Source organism: Hippopotamus amphibius, chromosome 13 (genome assembly GCF_030028045.1).
Source record: "Hippopotamus amphibius kiboko isolate mHipAmp2 chromosome 13, mHipAmp2.hap2, whole genome shotgun sequence".
Classification (NCBI taxonomy): Eukaryota; Metazoa; Chordata; class Mammalia; order Artiodactyla; family Hippopotamidae; genus Hippopotamus; species Hippopotamus amphibius.
In genome coordinates this window covers 37,861,805-37,878,891 of record NC_080198.1, presented here as the reverse complement: position 1 = coordinate 37,878,891, position 17,087 = coordinate 37,861,805, and the positions used below count along the sequence as shown (strand labels likewise).

General features: G+C 43.3%; 1 protein-coding gene and 1 pseudogene across 1 annotated transcript in view; one reads left to right on the top strand and one right to left on the bottom strand.

Annotated features, from left to right (window-relative positions):
- BSN (bassoon presynaptic cytomatrix protein) overlaps window positions 1–17,087 on the top strand; it is a 99,618-nt gene that overhangs the window by 27,387 nt on the left and 55,144 nt on the right. The window lies entirely within an intron of this gene.
- On the bottom strand, window positions 228–2,603 carry LOC130835251 (zinc finger CCCH domain-containing protein 15-like; annotated as a pseudogene).

The following is a 17,087-nucleotide window of genomic DNA, read 5'->3' as shown; positions in this document are numbered from 1 at the left end:
TATATTTTTAATTTATCATGAACTACTCTGAACTTACTATGAGATGTAGCCAAAGTCAGAAGACAAGATGTTAGAGAGAATATTCTTTTTTTGGAGGAGAGTAAGCCCTCCAGAATCAGCATGGGAAACAAACATCCTGTTGAAGAATTCTAGGTGGAAAAAAAATTGATGTAGTCAATTTCAACTCATGCTGAGCTGGCTTAATTTTTTCATTGACTTGTTTGGTGTCATTCTTCTAAATCAAGTGTGTTTAATTCTTCTTCTAGTTCATCCAAATCTTCCCCAGTAAAAAGATTTTCATCAACAGGAACAGCATCAATGGCTCCATTTTCCTGTCCCTCCCTTTTGTTGTCCTTTTCCAAACCACTTCTTTCACCATTTTCAGCCCTACCTCTGGAAGCTTCACTTAATTTGTTTTCGCCCTTCTCTGAATCTTTCAAGACTGGCTACAGTAATACCTGTTTCATCTACATCTCTTGGGTTGTACAGGCTTATATCTATGTCATTTACGCTCACTGAATCACCAACCTCATCACCAGCCTCATCACCACCTGTCCCCTGGGTGTAATGGGTATCATCTGCTTCCTCCTCCTCCTCAGCCGGTTCAGGATGAAATTCAAACACCTCGTGACCGCTGATCACTAATGCTTTTCCTGCTTTGAAGTCTGATTTCCTTCTTTCTTTATCTTGCTCAAGTTTATCAATTTTTTCTTGTCTTTTTCTTTTCTTCCATGCAAGAAAAGATTCTAGAATGATTTTGCTAACATTTGGACCTAGGGCAGAACACTCTCTTTCAATTAGATCTAATGAAATTTCATCTTTTCTCTTCTTTCTTTTTATCTTTTTTTCAAGACAAACCCAGGAGGAAGTGCATGATGATACATGCAGATATCACCCTCCAGGGCATACCCTAACCAGCCATATTTGTTGTTTTCAATAGCTTCAAGGAAATGCTTGCACACTATTTTGAGTTTTTGTTTTTGTTTTTGTTTTTTTTGCTTGAAAATCTTGCACTGTTCCAAAGAGCGTTCCTTTATTCATCAGCATTTTTTTTTATTTTATTTTTTTGGGGGTACACCAGGTTCAATCATCTGTTTTTATACACATATCCCCGTATTCCCTCCCTTCCTTGACTCCCCCCCCTCGAGTCCCCCCCACCCTCCCTGCCCCAGTCCTCTAAGGCATCTTCCATCCTCGAGTTGGACTCCCTTTGTTATACAACAACTTCCCACTGACTATTTTACAGTTGGTAGTATATATATGTCTGTGCTACTCTCTCGCTTCGTCTCAGTTTCCCCTTCACCCCCCGTCCCCTCCCATACCTTGAGTTCTCCAGTCCATTCTCTGTATCTGCATCCTTATTCTTGTCACTGAGTTCATCAGTACCATTTTTAGATTCCGTATATGTGAGTTAGCATACAATATTTGTCCTTCTCTTTCTGACTTACTTCACTATGTATGACAGATTGTAGTTCTATCCACCTCATGACATATAGCTCCATCTCATCCCTTTTTATAGCTGAGTAATATTCCATTGTATATATATGCCACATCTTCTGTATCCATTCATTTGTTGATGGGCATTTAGGTTGCTTCCATGTCCTGGCTATTGTAAAGAGTGCTGCAATAAACATTATGGTACAAGTTTCTCTTGGGATTATGGTTTTCTTTGGGTATATGCCCAGGAGTGGGATTACTGGATCATATGGTAGTTCTATTTGTAGTTTTTAAAGGAACCTCCAAATTGTTTTCCATAGTGGCTGTACCAACTTACAGTCCCACCAACAGTGCAGGAGAGTTCCCTTTTCTCCACACCCTCTCCAACATTTGTGGTTTCCAGACTTTGTGATGATGGCCATTCTGATTGGTGTGAGGTGATACCTCATTGTGGCTTTGACTTGCATTTCTCTGATGATTAGTGATGTTGAGCATTTTTTCATGTGTTTGTTGGCCATCTGTATGTCTTCTTTGGAGAAATGTCTATTTAGGTCTTCTGCCCATTTGTGGATTGGGTTATTTGCTTTTTTGGTATTAAGCTTCATGAGCTGCTTGTATATTTTGGAGGTTAATCCTTTGTGAGTTTTTGTTTTTTCTGTTCTGCCTCATTGTGCTTCTTGTTCACTACTTCTGGTTTTTTCTCATCCCAATTATCCATAGTATCTTTTTCAAGCTCTTCATCTCTTGCATCAATGTAAATACTTCGCTTTTCACATTTTCTCTCCAGAGTGAAGTCATGAGAGAACTTACACTTACCTTCTTCAGTACACTGTCCTTGCTTGAAGAATGCACGTACCATGGATTTGGGATCTGCACCTTTACTAATTTTTTGAGCAGCAGCTACAGATTTGAACAACTCTTTAGCTCTTGCAGTTCTCTCTTCTTGTCATCTTAAGCTTCAACTTCTTTTCAGCTTCACTTTGTGCAACCTGACGTGGATTTTGTTGGCCAAATTTAATTTGACGAGGGACAGACTTGATAAACTTCTGTTGCTTTGCTCCTTTCTTATCCTTTAGACCAAAAATTTTGTCTTCAACAATCTTCTCCTTCTTTTTCTGCTCCACCTTTTTGCTGCCCCTGGCTTGAGCCTGTTTCTTAGGGGGCATTGCAGATATAGGTGGCACCAGCCAGACCTAAGCGCAGCTGGACTCCTTCAGGGACTCTGGCCCCGCGGTAGGAGGAGGAGGAAGATGCGTACCACTGTTGTGCACCGCACAGACTGTTTATTTAAGATCAGTAGTGCTGTCTCTCTTACATTTCTGATTTTAGTCATTTGGTCTTTTCTCTTTTTTCTTCATCAAAATGATTTCTTTTGGTTTTGTTGATCTTTTAAAAGAAAGAAATTTATTTCCTTGATTTTCTCTATTTTTCTATTTTATGTTCATTTACTTATGTTCTAATTTTTATTGTTTCTTTCATTGTATTTATCTTGTGTTTACTTTGCTCTTCTTTTTCTAGCTATTAAGGTGGAAGTTTAGGTTATTGATTTAAGGTCTTCTTTTGAATATAGGTGTTTACAGCTATAAATTTCTCTCTGACCATTGCTTTTGCTGCATCCTATATATTTTGACTTGCCGTGTTTTCATTTTCATTTCTCTCAAAGTATTTTCTAATTTCCCTTGTGATTTCTTCTTTCGCCCATTGGGTATTTAGGAGTGTGTTGTTTAATTTACACTTTTTTGTGAATTCCCTAAATTTCTTTCTGTTATTGAGTTCTAACTTAATTATGTTGTGTGGAGAGTACATAGTTCTATGATTTCAATTCTTTTATGTTTATTAAGAGTTGTTTTATAGCCCAGGCTATGGTCTGACCTGTAGAATGTTCCACGTGCACTTGAATGTGCATTCTGCATTGTTGGGTAGAGTGTTTTATAGATGCTTGTTAGTTCTAGTTGGTTGGTAACATTGTTCAAGTCTTCTGTTTTCTTGTTGATCTTCTGACTGGTTATTCTATCCATTGTTAATAAGGTATTGAAGGGAACTCCCTGGCTTTCCAATGAGTAGAACTCCATGTTTTCACTGTCAAGGGCCTGGATTCAATCCCTGGTTGGGGAACTAAGACCCCCAAGCCGCATGGCCTGGGCGAAGAATTTTTTTTTTAAAAAAGGTATTGAAGCCTCCAATCATTGCTGTTGAATTTTCTGTTTCTCCTTTTAATTCTGTCAGTTTTTGCTTCATGTATTTTGGCACTCTGTTTCTAGGTGTATATATGTTTGTGTGTATATGTTTATACTTGTATATAATTAGATATTGTATATTGGTTATATATAATTATAATTTTATATAATTTAAATCTTTCAAATGAATTGACTTTTTAAAAATCAATCTTTATCCTCGTAACATTTTTTTGTTCTACAGTCTATTTTGTCTGATATCAGTAGAGCCACTCTACTCTTACAGTTGCTGTTTGTGTGATAATGTTTTCCCATTTAAAAAAATTTAAGCTATTTATATCTTTGACTCTAAAATATGTCTCTTATAGATAGCATATCGTTGGATTTTTAAAATCAAATCTAATAATCTCTGCCTTTTGATTAAATTGTTTAATTGATTTTTATTTAAGTGATGTTATTGGTAAGTTTGATTTACATCTGCCAATTTACTTTTCGTTTTCTGTATGTCTCATTGCTTTTTTAGTGCTCTTTTCACCCTTTACTGCTTTCTTTTGTATTAAGTGGACACTTTTCGGTTTAACTTTTTAGTTCTTCTGATGGTTTTTAAATTATATATGTTTAGATTATTTGCCTAGTAGTTGGTATAAGACATACAATATACATCTTTGTTTGTCAGAATCTACTTCAGATTTATGCTTACTTAATTCCATTGAAATATAGAAACGTTACTCCTATACAGTTCTATTACTTTTTCCCCTTTTTGGTGCTATTAGTGTTATACATACTATATCTATATATATTGCAAACCTAACAGTACATCATTATAAATACTTTATATAGTTTTATGTAATGTTACATACAGTCTTATATAGACCTTTTAAAGAAGCTGAGAGAAAAGGGGGAGAAAGTATATATTTGTGGAATTTGTTCTATTAACTTTCTTATTTCTATTTCGGATTCTCCTCATTTTTTCCTGTGGATTTGAGTTGCTAGCTGATGTCATTTCCCTACTTCAGTACAGCTCTATTCCCACCCACTTCTTCTGTGCTCTTTTTGTCAAATATATTACATTTCTATACGTTATAAGCTCAACAACATACACAGTTTTATGCGATTGCCTCTTTATCAGTTTAGAGAATAAACATGCAATTATACTTTCTTTTATACTTACTCACATTATTACCTTCACCAGCACTCTGCTTTGTGTGTGTGTGTGTGTGTGTGTATTTGAATTACTGTGTAGTATCACTTATCTGCCTAAGTAATTTCCTTTATTATTTCTTTCTTTATCCCCTTAGTTTTATTGAGGCAAAATTGACCTTTATTATTTCTTTAAGGCACTTTGCTATCAACAGTTTTTTTTTCTGCCTTTATGTATCTGAGAATGCTTTATTTTGTCTCCATTTAAAAAATATCCTTTTTTTTCAGTTTGCAAGGCAGAAATAGAGACACAGATGTAGAGAACAAACATATGGACACCAAGGAGGAAAGGTGGAGGAGGGTTGGGGTGGGATGAATTGGGAGATTGGGATCGCCATATATATATTACCAGCAAGAAAAAAATCAAATTGTACACTATATATATATATATGCAGTTTATTGTATATCAGTTATATCTCAATAAAAGTTCCTAAATATATTATCTATTTTTTCAGAGATTTTTAAGCTCACTTTATATTTGTTATTAAAAAGATTGTTAACTCTGATAAGGTTGAGAACCAAAGGCACAGAGTAATATTATGAAATGGTAAAATATCAACACATTTCTTATTCATAGTTTTTAATGAGTTTTTTAAAAAAAATAAATTTATTTATTTATTTATTGTCTGCATTGGGTCTTTGTTGCTGTGCGTGGGCCTTCTCTAGTTGTGGCGAGCGGGGGCTACTCTTTGTTGTGGTGTGCGGGCTTCTCAGCGTGGTGGCTTCTCTTGTTGCAGAGCACGGGCTCTAGGTGTGTGGGCTTCAGTAGTTGTGACACATGGGCTCAGTAGTTGTGGCTCGCAGGCTCAGTAGTTGTGGCACAGCATGCAGCATGAGGGATCTTCCTGGACCAGGGCTCGAACCCACATCCCCTGCATTGGCAGGTGGATTCTTAACCACTGAGCCACCAGGTAAGTCCCTATTTGCAGTTTTTAAAAACTGTTAAAGTGTTGAAAAAATTTTAGAAATGACAAGCCAATGGAGTAGGGTAATTTGAGACATTTTTTTTAATTGAAATTATTGTAGATTCACATGTGATTTTAAGAAACAGTACAGAGACATTCCTCCTACATTTTGCCCAATTTCTCCCTGTGGTAACATTTTGTAAAACTGTAGTATAATATCACAACCAAGATATTGACAGTCATACAATCCACCAGTCTTACTCAGATTTCCCTAGTTTTACTTGTACTCATTTGATGTGTGCTTATTAATCATTAAGGTATACAATTTATCACCTAAACAGATTTGTGTACCCACTACCACAGTCAAGATTCTGAACACTTCCAACCACAAGGATCTCTTGTATTGTCCTTTTATAACTACATCCAACCTCCCTCCTGCCCCTTCCCTCCATTCCATCCCTAATCCCTGGCAATACCAATCTGCCCTCCATTTTAAAAGTTTTGTCATTTCAAAACTGTTGCACAAGTGAAATCATGCAGTACGTAACCTTTTGAGGTTGGCTTTTTTCACTTTTTTTCACCTGTAATTCCATAGAGATTTGTCCAGGTTGATGTGTCAACCAATAGCTCATTCCTTTTTATTGCTGAATGGTACTTCATGGTATGTATGTACCACAGTTTGTTCAGCCATTCACTGCTGAAGGACATCTTGGTTGACTCCAGTTTTGGTCTATTACAAATAAAGCTTTCGTGGACATTCATGCACAAGTTTTTATGTGAACATAAGTTTTTATTTCTCTGGGATAGATGCAAGGAATGCAGTGGCTGAGCCATTTGACAGTTGCATGCTTAGTTTTTAAAGAAACTGCCAAACTGTTTTCCAGAGTGGCTGTACCATTTACATTTCCACCAGCAGTATATGAGTGATCCAGTTTCTTTGCATCCTTTCCAGCCTATGGTATTGTCATTATTTTTTAGTTTAGTTATTCTGATCATCACTGTGGTTTCAGTTTGCATTTCCCTAGTGGCTAATGATGTTGAACATCTTTTCATATGCTTATTTGCCATTTGTATATCCTCTTTGGTCTGTTCATGTCTTTTGCCTATTTTCTAATTACTTTTTTTTCTGTTGCATTTTGAGAGTTCTTCATATGTTATGGATACTAGTCCTTTATTGGATATGTGATTTCAAATACTCTCTCTTACTCTATAGCTTTTCTTTTCATTCTCTTTACATAGGCTCTTACAAAGCAAAACTTTTAAAATTTGAAGTCCAGTTTATCAGTTTTTCTGTAATGAACCATACTTAAAGTATCAAGTTTAAGAACTCTTTACCTAGTTAGATCTTGAAAATTTTCCTGATATTTAAGTTTGTTGTCCATTGTGAATTAGTTTTGTATAAAGTCTGAGGCTTAGGCCAAGATGGTGGCAGTGGTGGTGTTTTTCCTGTCTTTGGATGTCTGATTGCTTCAGTATCATTTGTTGAAAAGGCTATCCTTCCTCAATTGGTTGGTTTTGCATCTTTGTAAAAAGTCAGTTGAACATATTTATGTGGATCTATTTCTGAATCCTTTATTCTGCTCTATTAATTTACGTGTCTATCCTTCTACCGATACCACACTATCTTAATTAATATAGCTGTATAGTAAACCTTAATGTTGGATAGAGTAATTCTTCCCACTTTACTCTTCTTTGACACCATTATTTTAGTGTTCTAGGTCCCATGCTTTTCCATAAAAATTTTAGACTAAGTTTGTCTATGTCTATAAAAACTACTGAAATTTTTATAGGAATTGCATTAAACTTATAGATCAATTTGGGGAGAATTGACATCTTTTCTATGTTGACTCTTCTAGTTCATGAGCATAGTATGCTTTTCCATTTATTTATGTCATCTTTGATTTCTTTCATTAGCATTTTGTGATTTTCAGCTACAGGTTCTATAAATGTTTTTAAGTGTATACCTAATTGTTTCTTTGTCTTTGGAGTGATTGTAGGTGGTATTTTGTTTTCACTTTTGATTTCTTCATGTTTATTGTTAGTATATAGAAATGGAATTCATTTTTATATATTTATTTTGTGTCTTGCAACCTTGCTGAACTTATTTAATAGTGCTATGATGTTTTGGTAGATTCCTTGGGATTTTTAATGTAGATAATCATCTCATCTGCAAATACATACAGTTTTATTTCTTCCTTTCCAATCTGTATGTCTTTTATTCCTTTTACTTGCCTTATTACAGCAGCTAGAACTTGCAGTACTATATTGATCAAGACTGGTGAGGGAGTGGCTGGAAGGGAGGGCTGGGCTGAGGGACGTCAAGACGATCAGGTTGAGTGGGGTGGTGAGACCAGAGGCCAGAGGGCTTGGAATGGCAGGCAGGATTTCGACTTGAGCTTGTTAGGAAAATTCTTCTGGCTACTGTATGTGACACTCATGGAGGAGGGGAGCCTGGAGCCCTGGAAATGAGTGGAAGCCATAGTCATAGCCCAGAGCCCCATCTTGGAGCCAGTGACAGAGATTGTTGAACATGGGTCTGAGACAGAAGAATGGCCCACAGGGAAAGAGGAGAGAGTAGGTGAGGAGCCATCTTCAAGACTAGGTCAAGGCAGGACAAGAAGCCCCAGTTCATTTTCCTCACCCCGATGATGTAGTCGGTGACCAATGGCAGATACCAATTTTGTAGCAGAAAAACTCCTCTGCGGGAGCAGAGAGGAGAGTAAGTTCACCAAGAGGAAGGAAAGTAGGGAGGTTACTGGGCTCCAGAGAAAGGAAGCCATGGTCGGCAGGGGGGGTGGGGGGGTAGCCTGGAAGTATTGCCAGGAAAATTGGAGGGACCAAGGAAGTGGTCTGTAGTGCAGGTGGCAACCATCAGAGCTGCCTGCACATCACACATGAGACCTTCTCCCTGAAGGTTCTGCAGAAGTTAAGCAGGTCCTTACTTGCACTCCTGGGCATGGTAGTGTCCAATGGGTCCAGCTGTGCTTTCCTTTCCGAGGCCTTGTGAGATATGTAAGTGACCAGAAGCCTAGAAAGATCTTAGTAAGAGCATGGTTTCCTGGAGGTTGTTTTTCTGAGTGTAACACCTGTTCCAGAGCTATCTTTTGGCTCTGTGTCTTGGCCAAAAAATTTGAGAGTGAAGCTAAATCCAGAGCTGCAAACAGAGGCCAAGGCTCTGGTGGTAGTCCCTGGGGCACATTCTCCTGGATGTCACTTTCCTCCATGATGTCTCAGAGTGAAAGCTGAGTTTCAGTGTATCCTGGTTTATATCCAGTCTCAGAAAGACACCAGACAGTTTTCCAATTTTTTGTGTATATCACTAGCGTTGTTTGCTTCTGAAGAATTTATACTTTTATTTCTCAATAGGAGGTAATTATTAGATTTCTGGAAAATGTGGGATTTGTTTAAATGAGTCACAGCATTTGGCTGAAATAGAGAGGACTCCATCTGTTGCTTTTGCGTGGTCTCCAGTTCTGTTCTCTGTGACTAAGCTGTAAGGGAAGCAGGAGAACTTGGTGTTCAGTGAGCTCACCATGACTGGCCATGCCTGTCAGACACAAGCCTCAACAAGTAGAGATATGGGGAAGAGGACCTTGTTTCCTGAGAGGTTCTCAACTTGAGACCCCTACAATTAGTCCACCGTGTTTGGGTGAGACGAGATGTGGGCAGGAGCCAAGGGATCTTTGTCCACTGACCTCTGACTCTTTCATCAGTGACAGGTCTTTCTCATGTGCCGAGTGAAAGAAGAGGTGTGCTGTGAGTCAGGCGCACGGCACGTGAGATGCTCGCATGGCTGCAGCTCTCGCAAGGAGTGGCTGCTCTGTGGGTGGAGCAAGTTGCTTAGTGCTCAGTCAGCAGATTGGCCTGCCTGGCTTGGCTGCTCACATAGCTGCCTCTCGCTGGGCAGCTGGGGCCTGGCCTTCCGCACCCACTGGAGGGGCTGGGCCCGTAGAGTTGTGCCCCACCTCTGCTGGCTCCTCCAGGACCAGCAGCCAGGGAACTCCGGAGGGCCACGGGTGCTGCTCCACTGCTTTCCTCTTCTGCTCCAGCCCTGGAGACCTTGTTCTGAGCTGTCACAGGAAGTGCCCTTGCCTCTATGACTCAGCCTCGTCTCTGCCTGTTGGTGGTGTGCTGCCTTGGCCAGTGTGTAAACTCAGTGGACTCCTCCTCCTGTGAGGCCAGTTGGAGTGGCTGTGTGGCCCTGTAAGCAGATGCCACCAGCCTTGCCTGATTCCTTTTTCAGTTTCCCAACTACGCAGGGTGTATCACAGGAGTTGCCTGTCTAGATTGGCACCCTAGACAACACAGGCCTGTCAGGTTGCATCATGGTTACTGAGTTAGCAGATGACCAGAGCCTTTTCCAGGAGTGAGCCTTGGGTGAGGAGTGCTGAGTGGACCCCGCTCCATTGCTGGAGACAGTCCAGAAGCCATTCCCTACAGTGAAACCAGTAGCTCTGAAGGCCCAGGGAGACAGATTTCCTGTTGGCCATTCTTTTAGCAGGTTTTTGGTGAGCCACTCTGTGCTGAAATTCAAGATCTGACTCCGCCCAAAAAAGTAGTCCGCTGACCTTGCCAGCTCCCAGTGGGTGCAGAGCCCGCACACCCCGACAACCCCTTCATTTTGGGTTCGGTGTTTCCCTTTCCTGGTACATCCATGAAGCAGCTTCTCCTTCGCAGCAACGAGCACCAGTTTGCTTTGATCCTGTGAGCTGGAGTTCAGACCACTAGCCTCTGAGCAGGCCTACACCGGCCGCCCAGGTTTGCTCTGCCTGCCTTAACTGTAGCACAATAAGATATCCTAGGCTTAACACTTCTGCCCCTGACTTTGTTCCCCTGACAGGGATCCTGGGGATCATCTTACAGCAGTCCTCAGAGACCTTCCTCGTTCCTTGTCACAGCTGTGGAGAATTCCATTGTGTTGTTGGACCACAGTATTATTCAGCCAACTCCCACTGAAGAGTTGGGGTTGTTTCCTGAGCTTTGCTGTCACAAATAGTCCCAAGATGAATTTCCAAGTGCATGTATCTTTGTATTTTTGACTTTTATAAGCTCTGGGTCCGTGTCCAATTTGTGTTACAACTTCCAGAAAGGAGGCATGATGTTTTTTGGACATTTAGGGTCTTCTAGCCCCTGCACTACAGATAATTAAAATACTGATGAATGACACTCACTTAGAAGGGAAATAAATTTGAAATGATTTAACTTGACGAGGAAAGGCTAGATACTCATTGGCTGAAGCAGAAGTGTCAAAGCAGTAACCAGAGGACTGGATAGAGGGCTGGAGAACAGAGCTGTGAAGACCACAGCACTGCCCAGTATTGGGTCAGGGAGAGAAAGAATGGCCACAGGTTGGCTGGTGGCAGAGGCGGGACCTGCCTCATAGAGGGCAGGGTGAACAGGGGAGGACCTCTGCAGCCCAGTCAAGGTGTTTTCTGATTTTCCCTAGGGATTCTTTTTTTTTTTTCTCTGTCTCTTTTTTTAATCGAAATGAAATTCACATGACATAAAATCAGCCACTTAACAGTGGCATTTAGTACGTTCACAATATGTGTAAATACCACCTCCATCTAGGTGTAAAACATTCTCTTCACTCCAAAAGAAAACCCCATACCCATGAAGCAGTTGCCCCCCATTTCTTCCTGTCCCCAGCCTTTAGCAACCAGTAGTCTGCTTTCCCTCTCTATTGATTTACTTATTCTAGATATTTCATACAAATGGAATCATAAAACATGTAGCCTTTTGTGTCTGGCTTCTTTCAATGAGCATAATATTTTCAGGGTTCATCCACACTGTAGCATGTATGGGTACTTCATTCCTTTTGTATAGTTGTGGTAAACTATACATCACATAAAATTTACCACTTTAATAATTTTTAAGTGTACAGTATATCAGCATTAAATACATTCACATTGTTGTGTCGCCATCACCACTGTCCATCTCCAGAACTTTTTCCTCATCCCAGATTGAAACTTGTGCCCATTAAACAACTCCCCATTCCCGCCTCCCGCCCCCGGCCCCTAGTCACCACTGTTCTACTTTCTGTCTCTATGAATTTGACTATTTTAGGTACTTCATGCAAGTGGAATCATGTAATATTTATCCTTTTGTATCTGACTTAATTTGCTTAACACGATGTCTTCAATATGAACATCTATGTTGTAACATGTATCAGAATTCCATTCCTTTTTAAGTCTGAATAATATTCCATTGTGGTACCTACCACATTTTGTGTATCCACTTATCCACCGATAGGCTTTGGGGTTGTTTCCACCTTTTGGCTGTTGTGAATAATGCAGGGATCCTTAAGTCTCAGCAGCCTGGTGGACAGGTAGAGCAAAGACATGTAGACAGGCACTGGATGAGGTGCGGAGGCTCGGGAAGGAGTCCAGAAGCAGGGTCTGCTCCCATGTCCCAGGGTGTTCGCGTGGCTTTGCTCAGGTATCCCCTCTTTTGAGGGTCACACCCCCCTCCTTCCTCATTTGTATTGTTCTGAACGAGTCAGGCTTGCCCATTTGTCTTCTTGGTCTTTGCCTATCTCTGCACCATAAGGCAAATTCCACGAAACAAGTGGCCTTGTTTGCCTTGCTCGCCACTTGGAAACCAACGTCTGCAGTGCAGCCTAGCGCCAGGTGCCCTGGAGCTCTTGATAAAAAGGATCTAATGTTCAGTGAAGCCTCATGCTTGTACTGCCGTGGCTGCCATTGGAGCCCTAACCCCTTTTGTCTCCCCATCTTGCTTTTGGATCTGCACTCACCACATCCTCTGTCTAAGGCATCCTACCCTGTTATCTGGAACCCCAAACTACCCTGGGTCCCCAGCATCTTCCCCAGACATTCCCTCCACCTCCTGCCAGGTGAGAGCCTGGCTGTGCCTGAGGTTGCAGCATTCCCCTCACCCCCTCAGCAGGGCTGTCCAGACCCACATTCAGTTGCTTGCCCCTCCTGGCCAGGGGGCCTTTAGGGCTGCATGAGCCTGGCCCTCGGACCCTAGTCCTTCCTCTCCTGTCAGCCACAGGCCATATGGTTCTACCCCTTCTCTCCCTTGGCATTGCTGGCTGGACCTCTCATTAATTCCCACTTCCCTAAAGACTTTGGCATTAGAATCCCAGGCTTCCTGCCCGCTCCCCTTGCTGTAAGCCAGGGAAGGAAGGAAGGGAGGAAGGAAAGAGCTAATGTTTTTCTCAGTGCCTACTGTGCACCTGGCATTGCTCTTCCTCAGACTGGGGTGACCCTGGCCACTCTGTTGCCTCAGGCTGGCCTGGGCACTCTTGGCGGGGATGCAGGGCTGGGCTAGTCCCTCAGGGCATTTGCCCTTCCCCTTGGGAGCAGACCTTCTGGACAGGGTCTTACTCATTACTCGGGGCTGTAACCCCATGTGCCATGAAAGTGTGGTCACGCCTGTGCTCATGTGCTCACACACACGTGCGTGCAATGCACTGCACATGCACACACAGGAGCGCACACTAGTGCTCACATGCACACATAACCTTACACACATGTGAGCACATGCACATGCCCCACACTCACACACGCGCGTGTACACTCACAGAGCGTCTCATCGTGCATTTTTCTCAAGTCTTAATCACTGTTCTCAGAACCGCATTTTCCTTATGAGTGCATCTGTCTTAATGGATTTTAAGCCCAAGTAGCTGAGTTTAATGCTCTCGACGTGTGAACACGTTTCAGGTAGGAACATGGGCATCCCCAAGCCTCTGCTGGTTAGATGCTGAGCCTTGGGAAAGGGAAGAGAGTAGGGAAGGGCCTTGCAGGAGGGTTAGCTGCCCCACAGCAGGCTGGGCCTGGGATGTGTGAGGATCAACTCCTCAAGCAGGAGGGAAGGATGGGCATGTGGGGTGAGGAGGGGTGGGGTGAGGAGGGGTGGGGTGAGGGAGCAGGCCTCTCATGTTATTGGGAAGTCTCTACCAGTGGCAGGCAAGCTCCCTGGGGGGGCTGATAGGTGAAACTCCAGCAGGAGGGATCTAGAAGGAACCCCTAGCACCTGCCTGACCCTCACAGTTTAAGGGAGAGGGAGGCTCGGGAACCAAAATGCCACAGGTAGATATTAGATTTCTCCTTCTGTGTTAGATCCCTCACAAGTGAAAGGCAAGAGAACCACAGAGGAAAGACTGTGGAGTTGGCAAAAAGGAAAGTGAGCCTCCATCCATGTGCATTTGAGGCTGGCAGGGCAGGTGGAGCGATGGGCATGGTGCTGTTGAAGGCCAGAAGGGTGCTGGGTGGCTTTCCTTTTACAATATCCTTTAATGAAGAGGGCATGTTTTTTCTGCTGGAATCTTGAGTTTCATTTACCATCTTGAGATGTCATTTTTTGTCATTCTGATTTTTTTCGCAAGGCCTGTAAAGAATTGCACACACTAGATCAACACTTCTTTAGCACCGACCCCGTTTGGGCCTGGGTGTTTAGCCCCATGCTGCATGCAGGTGAGGGCAGGGAGCGAGGCCAAAGAGTTGCCCTCAGGCACCACTGGGAGCTGCCCTGCGTGAGGCCGTGGGAGTCTGCAGGAAGGCACAGCAGATTTCTGGGGACTGGGGACTCTGGGGAAGGGCTGGTATCTGTGTCCTGGACTTCAGTGTCCTTTCTACCCCAAGGCTGTCTCACATCAGCCTCAGAAGTCGTGTGACCCCAGGACTCTTGCAACACATTTGCTACCTTCCAAGCCTGGTGTGTCTACCACCACTGCACAGGACCACAGATTCCCTAATCATTCACCCCAAGCCATCGGCCGTTCAGCCTGCAGTTACTACGGTGTGCCAGGCCCTGTGCCAGGCTCTGAGGACCGAGTGGTGACCCTGTGTGGAGGAATGGCAGACTGCCCCCACTGCTCTCTGGAAGCCTTTCCCTTTCCCCCATCTTCCTCTAGTTTTCTCTACCTCTGCCAGCCCGCATCCATTTCTCCTTCCAGAAGCCCCCAAATCCCCCACCCCACCCCACCACACAAACATGTGTGCACATTTAAGTTCTAATTATTTTGTGTATGATAGAGTTTTTTTTTAAAGTAAATTTATTTATTTATTGGCTGCATTGGGTCTTCGTTGCTGCATACAGGCTTTCTCTAGTTGCGGCAAGTTGGGGCTACTCTTCATTGTGGTGTGTGGGCTCCTCATTGTGGTGGCTTCTTTTGTTGCGAAGCATGGGCTCTAAGTGCATGGGCTTCAGTAGTTGCGGCACACAGGCTCAATAGTTGTGGCTCACGGGCTTAGTTGCTCTGTGGCATGTGGGATCTTCCCGGAACAGGGATCAAACCCATGTCCCCTGCATTGGCAGGCAGATTCGAAACCACTGCGCCACCTAGGAAGTCCTATGATAGAGTTTTTTGTGTGAGAACACTTGCTTTGAATTCTCTTGATTGTAATATATTTGGGATTACAAGGCAAAGGTATTGTTTGGAGTCTTTCCTTCTCATTTCATTACCTGTTATTTCCAGTGCTGCAGGCCCTTTGTCCAAAGGCAGGATTCTTTAGCGGTTGGAGTAGCCCTGTGCAAGATGTAGCACTGTGCCCTGAGCTATGGGGCAAGTGACAGAGGGCAGGTGCCGACAGGGTGACTTTGGGAGATGAGTAGGGATGGAACCCCTTCTATTTTTTCACTCAGAGCTGAAACTAAGGGCCATGGATGACCCTTAGTCACAATTTTCTTTTACCATTTTCGGGTTACAGGTAAGTTTTTCCTTATTGTGTAGAAACATAAAAAGCAAGCAAGATTTACTAGTTAAAAAAAAGTTTTAAAAATTTTAAATTAAAAAAATGAGCAGGCCTGATTTCTGGACAGAGAGGTTTTTAACTTGAAGTGGGCAGACATTACTTTGGTGTTTCTTTCTCTCTCAAAGTACACAATAGACATAGTTTTTGGATCCCACTGGCTTTCCATGAGAAGGGAGTTAAGATGTTCTCAGGCTAGGTGGGGTTTTCCTGCAAGTCTGGAAGAGCAGGCTCTGGGAAGCCTCATACACCTGAGGTGTTTTCAGGTCCAGCCCGGTACCCTGCACATAGCAGGTGTTCAGCCAGTTCACGTACTAATGATGCAGGCACTGGCTTATCTTACAAACTGAATTGTTGGCCCCTGTCTTCCTTCCAGTGCTTAGATCAGGGCTGGGCATGAAGTGGGCCTTTAGCCATCTTTGTGGCTGAGGGTATGTCCCGGCAGTCCCAAAGGGCAGGCTGGGGGCGGAGTCCACTGCGGTAAGTCTGAAGACTAGACAGAAGCTTGTCAAGCTTTCTGAACCGGAGTTCTGGCTTCTGCGCTGTTGGGGTTGGAGCAGGGAGGGGGGGCCTGCTGCCTCCATTGTCACAAAGACTTACAGTTTTCTCTTAACTTATCTCCTGGTTTCAGCAGAATTTGGAAGAAAGCGGACAAGCATAGCACTGTCCCCTTGGTAAAAGTAGTAGAAGAATTTGCCTGAACAAGAAGCAGGGAAAAGCTGGCTCAGCTTTATGTAATGATGCCTGACTCCTGATTAGAGCTTCGTAGCTGTAAGAGTCCTCCCCTTGAGCCAGAAAACTGGGACGCTTCGCAGCTCAAAGTTATCCCCACATGGGGTCCCAGTGCAGATGTCTGTAAACCTGGGGCTGGGAGGGGGCAGGAGCCTCAGTGGCTTGGGATGGGTCAGAACTCCTGGGCCACACCTGGGAGCCACGGCACTCCCAGGAGACAGGGTTGGTAACTGAGAACCAAGGGCCATTCATGGGGGTATGTGGCTGCTCTGGAGGTGTCATTGGAGGGTACCCCAGTCACCACAGGCTGGGAAGGCCGGGGGGCGCCTTAAAATTCAAATGCTGTACACGCCATAGGTCTTAGTACAGGAATATGCTAGGATTTGCCCAGACAAATGTCAGCATCCTGGGTTTAGTCCTGATGGTGCCCAAAAGGGAAGAGTCCCTAAGGCTGGGGCCTTGTTTCCTCTGGTGTCTCAGGTCAGGGCACCTGGAAAGCCTAGGAGATGATGGGGAGAGCCTTTGAGGAGCTGTTGGCCTGGGTCTCATCTCTGGGCGGTGACTCTGGTCTGGCCACCTGCCTGCCTCCTCTTTCATCCTCTGGCCCTCTTGGCTCCTAGCGTGGGCCCCCACCTCTCCTGGCTCCCTCAGGAATCTCCTGCTGATGAGCTGTTACCCAAGTCTGAAGAATAAGTGGGAAAAAGGCATTAGGGCACTAAAAGCAATAACACTCCCCTCCTACTAATTTCTAGCTAAGGAAGCCAGCTCCTTGCTATAGTAAAACCTAGTCTTTGAATCCTTTCCCCTTGGAATTTGTGGTAATTGACTGAACCAGACCTTTGTAAAAGGTGAATGATATAAATATGACTGTTTAATTCACCTAAAATAAGAAGTTGCTTTCAAGCCCTACCTGAGTCATTTCC